At 29.7% G+C, this 10,231-nt stretch overlaps 1 protein-coding gene across 4 annotated transcripts in view; it reads right to left on the bottom strand.

Moving 5' to 3' along the window:
- Positions 1–3,630: 3,630 nt before the first annotated feature.
- Positions 3,631–10,231, bottom strand: part of LOC142333249 (RNA-binding protein lark-like) — a 31,743-nt gene continuing 25,142 nt past the window's right edge. For all 4 annotated transcript variants that reach the window (XM_075380245.1, XM_075380248.1, XM_075380249.1 and 1 more), the window contains exons 6-7: positions 6,597–6,691; positions 3,631–4,239 (exon numbers count right to left, since the gene is read on the bottom strand). The gene's annotated coding sequence lies outside the window, so the exon portion shown is untranslated. The remainder of the gene's footprint in view (positions 4,240–6,596; positions 6,692–10,231) is intronic.

The raw sequence follows: 10,231 nt of genomic DNA, 5'->3' as shown, positions 1-10,231 counted from the left end.
AGCAGCAACAACAATAATTGTATCAAACAACAAGCTTTAAATTATTAATCATCTGTAAATGGAGATGTTAAAGTTTTTGAACAAATGTCTGAAGTCCTTGGAACAGAAGATGAACTTAAGTTGGGTTGTTCATTCCTTCAAGGTGCAGAACATTCTCACAAATTGGCCCCTGTGGGTGATGAATTTAAAATGTATCACATTCTGCTAATAGATAAGTAAATCTATAAATAAATCAAGTTAACATGATGATGGACTTACGATTAAATCAAGACACTATTTATCGGTCTTTTAAATTTTGTAAATTTGTTTGTTTTATAATACATAATTGAGATATTAGTTTATGAAATTAAGTGTTATATGGAGCAACAGATTTCTTCTTAGGAATTCAGTAATTCAATTGCAAATGCACTTCACTTTTTGGACTTGAATTTAAACAATTTGCAAACACTTATACAATACTGGTGTACATAAATAATGTTCTGTTCTTTAAGCTAATGACCAAAAACAGGCATAAATAATTATTACTATGCTTCTTTCATAGTGCAAATTATGAAGAGATGCAGACACCAAAAAATACTGATAAAAATTAAAAAAGTAACTAGTTATGTTGTATCCAGTTTTAAAGTAGCTTAATTCTGAGAATTTATGTACATGGAGAGTGTAACTAAATTTTCAGTCTCATTATTTAAATTATATATTAAAAGGAAAGAATGATATTAAAGCTTATAACCATTCATTAAATAATTTTCTGTTAAAAAAGAAATGCTCAGGGTTTTGAGGAAGAAAACATTATTATGAAAATGAGATAACCTATCCTGATGAATGAACACTGCATTCTCATAATTGCTATACCATTATATCCTTGGCTGAAAAGTTACTAAATCTAAATATCTGTTTGATACAGACACTGAAAAAAAAATCAACAACTAAATCACCTTAATGTTACAGAATTTAAATTTAAATGAAGATGAATAGACTGTGAAATAAAATTGAAATTAATGCATTACTAATTTAATGGAAATTGAAGTGAATAATATCATATATGTGTAAAACAGAAGAACGTCCCTCAGCAGAATCATGGTACAATAATTTTAAAATCCTTAATAGTAACTGGCTACAACAAAGGGTAGTGTTTCTCCATTATCCCAGATCATGTGACATCTTATAGTTTCTTGAATTATTGAGAAAAAGTGTCTTTAAACTCCTATTTATTACTTAGTGTTGGTGCACTTGTTTTCCTGAGTAGGAAGTCAAGAGTGAGGCCAAGCTGGATCGGTTTTACTCTAATTCTATTTTCTCCTTGATAATGTCTCCAAGTCATCGCTTTATTGTCGACTTTTTATTAACAATACATACTGCTTTGGTCATCCAAGGATGTACAAACTTCAGGACATTCACGACATGTACAAAGAATACACCTGCCTGTTGATATAGGTAACTCAAATTTTTTGAGATTTCTGAAATACCAAATCATTTAATCACTGAGCTAGATAATTCTTAGTGTTAATAATGTTACAAGAAAACAAAAATTGCATTTGGATGAAAACAGTTGAAGAAAACTGAATTTAATAAAAATTATATGTGATGACTGACTTCATGTTAATGTCATGTAATTTTTTTTAAAAACGTAGTTTAGAGGAAGTAAATAGCAAGTGTTCTATACAAAGTGTTTTTAATAAGGTCAATGTTATGTATTAAATGAATGTTGGAATGAGTAAATTTGTTACAATACAGTAGTGGTTAGGTAAAAAACAATTTTACAGAAAGTTAAAAAGTTAAAATATTCCAAATAACTAAATCATATCACTGTGGCCTATACATCAAATCATAATAAACATCTAAATATTTTTAATTAATTTAGTGACTTTTAACATAACCCAATAAAGTTAAAATATGATTATTTTTGCTCTTATTGATTAGACACTTATACCATTACACTTTCTTCTGTAGCAGTTTGAGAAATATTTTGTAACAGTTTGAGTTGTAGAAATATTATGTTTATGTCATAATAAAACACAAATGAAAGCCTATGAAATCTTATCGCCAGTTTTTTAGTACCTGTATTTGAATTGACAAAGCAAGAAAAAAGAATTATCACAGTAGTTAACCTGCTAAAAATAGCTTTAAAAACTTATATAAAACTGTATCGCAAGCTTTCTGAAATCAATGGTGATAGGTGTGCAGTAATTTCTGTTAATCTGATCACCATCACCAAAAGTTTCAGGCAGGAAAAAAGATGGCTTAGTTTTTACTTACTTTTTTTAAATTGCTTACAAACAAATCTCAACAAGTGTATTTTTAAAGAAGAAAAGAAATTAACATTGTACATGTTAATACACCACAAGACTGAATTAAATTTTTTTTAAATTCAATTTTAATAAACAAATTGCACCATTTTGATAACATAATATTACCTAAAATAACATCTTTTTAATTGTTTAATTTTATTAATAAATTATTAAAAAACAATGTTTAATTAGAACATTAAACAGCGACTGATTATTATTTTTAGAATTCATTTTAAATTTAAAAAATATCTATGAAAGTAAGATTAAGAGGGGCTTTGGTTTTTTTTTAATAAGAACCAAAAAAACATGAATATGTTTATGTTTTATTTTATTTCTGGCAAAAATTATTTTGCAATTTTATATAACTAGATTTATTATCTATAATTTGCTTTTATAAATTAATTTTACTCAGAAAGAACCAAAGGATTGATGACAGATCAAAATAACCAGTTGATTGAGAATAAAAACTAAAATGACTTTAAATGTAAAAATATACTATTTTTAATAATATGCAGAGCGAGTCAAAAGTATGGAAAGCCCCTCAACAACTTTAAAACTGCTCCAGATAGAATAATGTAACTTTCAGAATAAGGTATTCGATCAACTACTTTAACTTTTGATGAGAAACTAATTTAATTAAAATAATTTAAAAGTTAAATTTAATTTAAAAAAAGTAAAAAAAATATTTTTTAACACAAAACATTGTTTTTGTTCCAATTTAATGAGTAAATAAATAAAAATACTGTCACCTAATTGTGTCGATCAGCTGATCATTGATGGTCTTAAAGAGTGTTTCATTACTACACTGTTAGTTTATGAGAATTTATTGGAATCGGTTGGCCGATTGATTTTGTCTACCTTTACCATATTTGTAAGCCACTGTGGGTGGTTATTTATGTTTTTTTACCTTATTATTTTTTACTGAATTAATTTTTGTGTGCTACCTGCTAACATTGTTATCATGTCACTTAGTGAACAAAATAGGGTCTCATTTTTAATGAAGAGGCGCTTTGGTGATATAGTTAGATTGTGCAATGAAGTTTGTGAATTGTTACTAACGTTAATAACGTATGTTAATCGTTAATAATGTAGTATTTATTGATAATTTACAAAGATCAACCGATCATATTAATAAGAAAATAAAAATGATTATATTGTTTCTTCTTCAACAAATGGAAAAATATCAGCAAACTGAAATCAGCAGGATTCAAAATGTTGCATTTAGCAGACTTAACCGATCTATTCAATGCATAGTAAGCTAAAATATCATTCGGTAATAAATAGTAAGGAAATATTTTTTGTTCACAAAATAAAAGTGAAATCTGTTTTATATAGAAGAGGATACTAGTATTAAATAATACTAATTGAAAATAACAGAATGTTTTTGAGGTAACTGAAAACAAAGAAAGTCGTATAACCAGAAACATGCACTTTTTCATAGGGCAGTTAACACAAGTTACTTAATCAACAATGAAGTTGAAAATCATATAATAAAAACTACAGCCATATTAAAAAAAAAAATCACAAACATTTTAAAACAATTTATTGAGTTATTAGTAACTAAAATGGGTGGTTATTTACAGATGGTTCTAAATTATTATTATTATATAATCATGAACTCATTGTGCATTTCTAATGATGAATTTCTTGAACTCTCTTACTTTTAATGCTTTATAATTAAGCTTTGTAATATAACTCTTGATTTATCTACAGATTGTATATTTCAGTATTTCATTTTTTTTTTAACTTACCATAATATCATTGACTTATGCAAGTAGATACTTAATTTATCATCTTTAATATTCTTATATCAGAACTTTACGACAAAAAGGCGTTTCTTGCTAAGATGTTGATCTAAATAGCAGATCAATAGCACTTCTGTATTTATTTCATCCAAGTTCCAAGTTCAAATCCCTGTCAGGATTGGCAGTTTAATAAGTACAAAATAAATCTTTAAAAAAAACAAAAAAAACAATAGGGTGACTAAGCATTACCCTACTAGCAACAAAAACAAATAAATAAATAAAGTTCTTATTTTGTTTAATCTAGAAATTCAGCTAAAACATTTTCATTAAATAGTTTTTTGCTTTTCAGGCTAACTAGCTGCTGATGGATACTGTTTATAATTTGAATGATCGGTGAACTTCTTAACAATTGATATAATCTCAATTCATTTTGCTAATCTGGGGAACAAATTGTTCTTGATATTATTCAATTATTGCTAGTTACAATTCCAGCTGCTATCTTCTTTTCCACCACTATACAACAAGTCTTTGTATATTCATTAATCTGACACTAACTTTTTCATTTTATGTATATCTTTTTATCATGTCACAATTGAATTAGCTATTAGACTCCTCTAACTACTTTACTGTCTTATTATTTTTATTTGTTTATTTATTTTTTTTTTATGAACAAGGTAAAGTAAATTTTCATAATTTTTTTTAAATTGTTTGAAAAGTATTATGATGCTAGTTTTTCTTAAACTGAAATGATTACAATAAAAAAATAAGCAGTGGTTACTTTAGTAACTTTAATGAAAGTTCATCAAAGTTGTAGCGATCACTAAGGAGTTGTAGATTTCTATCAGTAGCAGTCAGATTCAAAGTAAAAATTCATCTGTAAATGAACACTTATGTTTGTAGGTATCTCTTTTAGTGACCTAATTTTTTTTAAAACTTCATAAGGTTATGCATTTTCAGCATTCACCCTATCCCTGTCCAGCAACTAATGCTGATAAATTAATTCACATCCATATGTCTGTAAAAAAGGAAAAGCCTTTGAGAGAGGAAAAACATGGATATTATTATAACATTACTTTTTGTAATATGTAAAATATATACACGGTAAACTATTTTCTTTATAAGTATTGTAATTTTCCAATTCTTGACTTACTCTGGAAATTAAAGCTAATAAATTCCACACATTTTCTAATTTAAAACTGTATTTATACTCTTCAGTCCTCATCCCTTTGTAGTGTGAAGTCTGATTTTAAATTGGATACTATACAAGAGATTGATTAGATTTAATCGGTTAAATGGTAGAAGCAAATGCAAAATTTCACTCTAGGTGTAAAAACCTAGAATATAGAGTGGAATTTCACAGTTGCCTGTCTACATGTCAACAGAGGAAAATGTAGGTGGCACTGATAATCATGAAAAGTACCAAAATGATATAAAAATGAACTATACGTCAGGAAATTGCAGTCTTATAATCTGTCAGCAAACTAATGAACCTTCTGTTTTCTAGCTATACATAGGATGTATTAATGATGATTGCATTAATCAATGAATGCTATTCAATTATAAGTAAAATAATTGACCTAATTCTATTTACAATTTAATATAATAATTTGCCAAAATATTTGAAATCTAAATAAAAAACATTTCATTGGTAATGCTGTAATAATATGATATATATTTAATTTTAAGAATAACTTATATTTAATTTTCAGAATACATTTAAAACTGATTTCCTGTACTTATATTAATGATGTCATTGACTTTTATTTAACCAAGATTGTGTTATAATGAATAAGACAGCTGTAAATAATGATAATTTTTACCTAATTTAAAAAATATTTGATTTGCTATTTTGGTATGATGAATGAAAAAATGAGATTCCACCTTATTTTAAGAGCTATCTAAAAAAAGTTCTAAATATTAAGAAAGTTTTTTTATCTCCAAAATGTTTTGAGGATAAAACAAAATCTTATAAATAGCAGAAATATTTCTGCACACACAATGTATGAAATTATTGTGATAAATTCGGTTTTCTTTCCACTTGACAGCATTAAAATGATAAAAGATCTAGTTTTACTCTTTGACTGAACAAAAAATGAACATGATAAAAATTCTTAAAGTTGCAAAATTGTAAGCTGTAATAGGTGTAACTTAGTACAAACTACTATTCAATGTAGAATGTATATCATATTTTGTAAATTTTTAGGCCTTTATAAACTTTAGATACCAGAAGGAAAAGTAATTGTTTATTACAACTGGATTTTAATCTGTGGTGGGAGATTTTTGAATAAAAATCACTAACCATTAGCACATTATGTATTCTATTATATAAAATAATTAATTATTTATTTTATATTTTTATTTAATTTTTTTATTTTTGTTTCCTGTTTATAAATCTGTAGACGATTTCACTGGAAAAACCTTATAATAACAAGTAAAAGTTATTAACTATTATTTTTTTAGAAGAAAGTGTTATCCTTATAAAGTTAAACAATAAAATAACTCATTAGTTTAAAAATGTCAACACAATACAGTTTAAAAATGTTTAAATAATATTTTATTTTACCTGTTCCTGAATGCTTGTTAACTTATCTTCCAATCTCTGTAACCTTTCTTCAAGTGTATCATACCGTGAACTCATATCTGACACAATCTCATACACTGTTGTTTGAAAAAATAATTAAACAAGATATACATTAAACAATGAAGTTAGATAAGCAATATTCTACATCAAACAATAAAATTAAAAAGTGAAAATGAAACTTCAACTTTAAGGATAAAAAAATAAATATTTGTTATTTATATGTTATATAAATTATGTAATAAAAAGTGTATCTGAAAAATTATTTTGGGATTCTACATAACAAATAATGCTCAATGAAAAAAACTGATTTCCCATGGAACCTGAGTGCTATCACATCTGACACTATACATATCAAAGAGAATTAATATTTGGACTGGACACTGTATCAACCAGATGCCTGTAATGAAAGCATCGCATTTCTGGATGGTTGTAATCTGGCTTGCCACTGTATGAAATGATAAAATATTGCACTCTTTTTTTTCTTTATTATATGTCAACCGAAGTTATTTTATACTCAAGTGATTCAAGGTCATCCAGAAAGTAAAAACCATTTTTGTTATATTACAAATTTATTGTGTTTAATACATACATCATAAGCTACATTTTTTTACACTACTTTTTCACAATTACCTCCTAAGTTCAATCACTTGTGCAATCATGGCACTATTTTTTATGACGACATCAAACAACTCTGCTGCCAGTCCATTACCACTCATTAACAGCTGTCTTGATGTTGTCAACACTTTGATGGTGGTTCCCACCAAAAAAACTTGTTCAGTTTTGTAAACTGGTAGAAATTGCTTGGACCAAGATCTGGATTGTACGGCGTATGATCAAAAACATGCCATCTGAAGCTTTTGAGAAGTTCACAAGTTTTTTGCAACATGCATTGTCATGAAGAAACATACTCCTCAAGTCCTCGATGGTGCCCTTGAATTGCGTGATGAAGTTTCATAAAAATTTCCTTAAAATCAGCATTAACTGTCTCTTCGCGAGACAATCATTTTTGGTGATCCAAAAAACTGTGGCCACCACCTTTGCGTTGTGACAGTGTTTGAATATTTTTGGCTTTGAATACGATCGAGAATGATGTCACTGAAGTGACTGATGATGCTGTGGACCATGTCCTTTATGCTTGTCCCCGGAAGAAGGCTAAGCGTACCAGAGTTGTTAGGAAGCTCAAGAGAGTGAATTTCTTCTTTGATCTGTGAGTCTTCCAGCTGACTCGCAGATAATGGACTGTTGTGGCTGGATTCCTCAGTTTCCTCACCCTGAACAGGATGACTGAAGAGGTATAGTAGATCCCAGCTGGCTAGGGACCACCTGAGTAGTTGATTGGCTGGAGGTAGGCATGTTGATATTGAGACAGGGTCAGTTAGAAATTAGTGGTGATTGTTACTAAATGTTAGCTGTTGGCGGAACAACAACTGCACTGCAGAGGGTATGGGTTACCATGCAGTCGCGAGGTGTAGCGTTGTTTTGACGAGGGCAGGTTTTGATTGAGTAGACATCACTGTCGGCGGGATGGTGACTGCACTGTCGAGGCATGGATCCCATGCATCCATGAGGTGTAGCGGCATCTCGATGATGGTAGTGGACATTTACTTTCATAGTAAATGTCACGCAGGTCTCTGCGATGAAGCTGAGTGGGAGTAGGAGGTCTGTCCACCTCTCCCTGGTAGACCAGACTGGAGTCCACCCACAAATGAAACTAAGTCAGCAGTATGAACTGAATGTTGAGTTCAATAAGGGAAGTAGGACTAAATTTCATTGTTGTGAATAACATTTTTGGTGGTATGATATTATTCTATTGGTTCGATTTTGAGATATTTACGCACAAATTGGCTCTGTAAAATGTAGAACTAGGCACAGGGTTCATGCTTCCGTGAACTTGGTTAGCTAGTTCAGAGGGAAACGATGTAGAACATTCTAGCTGTCCTGATGAGGCCTGAAGCGAAAGCAAAAGCTGAGTTTAAAAAGCACCGATGCAAATGTCTACCAAGATATTTACATTGGTGACATCCCAACGAGGCCTAGCTTAGCACTATGAGATGTACAAAGTTAGAGGACGAAAGACAACTCCCATTAAAGCCCATCAGGGCAAGGAATGGGGGGGGGGGGCTGGTGTGTTCGTAAGGCAGGTGTCTTCCCCTATGGGGTTGGGATGAAGTGATTGACGTTTACAAGCAGATGTGTAATACGAATCCCACGTTTCATGATCATTTCTATTGCATCGCTCCAGGAACGACAGAGCAGCAGACATGTGATGCGTTCTTTCTAGTGATTGTCTATCAACATTCGTGGGACCCTTCGGGCAAAAATTTTACTGTATTTTAGGTGTCAGTCATAATTTTATGTAACAGAGATCGTGAACGTACAGAAAATTTATTACTAAGTTCGTCTAACACAAAACACCAGTTCTCTTAATATATCATTCAGTCAGCTCTTTCAGCTGTTTAATGAGAGTAAGCCATCCTGAGCATTGCTTGTCATGAACAATGTTTCCCTGCTGGAAATCAATGACACTATTTCTTTAAGTTTCCTTAATTCATTACACTGTCACCATATATGGCAGTAATTTGACGACGAATTTCCACAGGACTTTGTGCATTCAAAAATCGTACGACTGATCGTACCTTACAGTTGGCAGGATTTTCAACTTTTTCAATTCATGATAAATACACACAAAATCACTCATTGTTACAGCACAGCTCTGAGATTTCGTACAGCGCTAGCAAAACAACTGAGACCAGCTGGTCTTGACCCATTGTTATCAGTGAAGCAGTGTGCATATGACGAGGCAAACTATTCTTACTTTCTGGAGGACCATACTACATGAAAGTAGAGCTTTCATGTAGTATGGTCCTCCAGCTTTACAGCTTTATAATAATGTGATTTTCTTAGAGTGTTTAGTTGATTTAACTTATTTTTCATCTTAATTATTAAATTATGTATGAAACATGAACATGTAATTGAGAACATATTGTTTGACATATAAATATTTGAGAACAGTATATTTAGAGCTTTTCTTTCAGCGATACTTTTTTATATATGAAAATGTAAATGATAATATTACTTCAGACAAATATAAATGCCAAGTAATTTTAAGGAACAATTAAACAATTAAATTTATGTATTTAAACAGAAAATATGAACAAAAACATTTTTAAATAATAGAAAGATGTTTAGTGTAATAAGATAGACACTAATAATGACAACTATATGCAAAAATTATGTCCTATTTTATGACAAGGTGATGATCAAAGAATTATTATATCAACAGTTTAAGCACAAGTTTTATTTATTATATGAACAGTTTCTGCTGGCTAATATTTTGTAAAGTTCTATGAAAATAATTATGGAATCTGCTCAGGCTCTGGCTGCTCCAGCCTGAGCAGATTCCACAAGATAAAGGAGCTAGTTGCCAGTCATATGTAGAGACCTACTAATTACCAACCAAACAATATGATAAATGATTGCTTCCCTTGAAATTTTCTTTTTACTTAGTGCTCATGTGTTAGTCTGAGAATACATTCTTATGTGATACTATGCACATATTATTTATACATATACATATATATATATATATATATAATTTATTTATTTATTTTTTTGTT

The sequence above is a fragment of the Lycorma delicatula genome, chromosome 12 (assembly GCF_047948215.1).
Source record: "Lycorma delicatula isolate Av1 chromosome 12, ASM4794821v1, whole genome shotgun sequence".
In the NCBI taxonomy this organism is placed as follows: Eukaryota; Metazoa; Arthropoda; class Insecta; order Hemiptera; family Fulgoridae; genus Lycorma; species Lycorma delicatula.
This window is presented reverse-complemented; position numbering and strand designations above follow the sequence as displayed.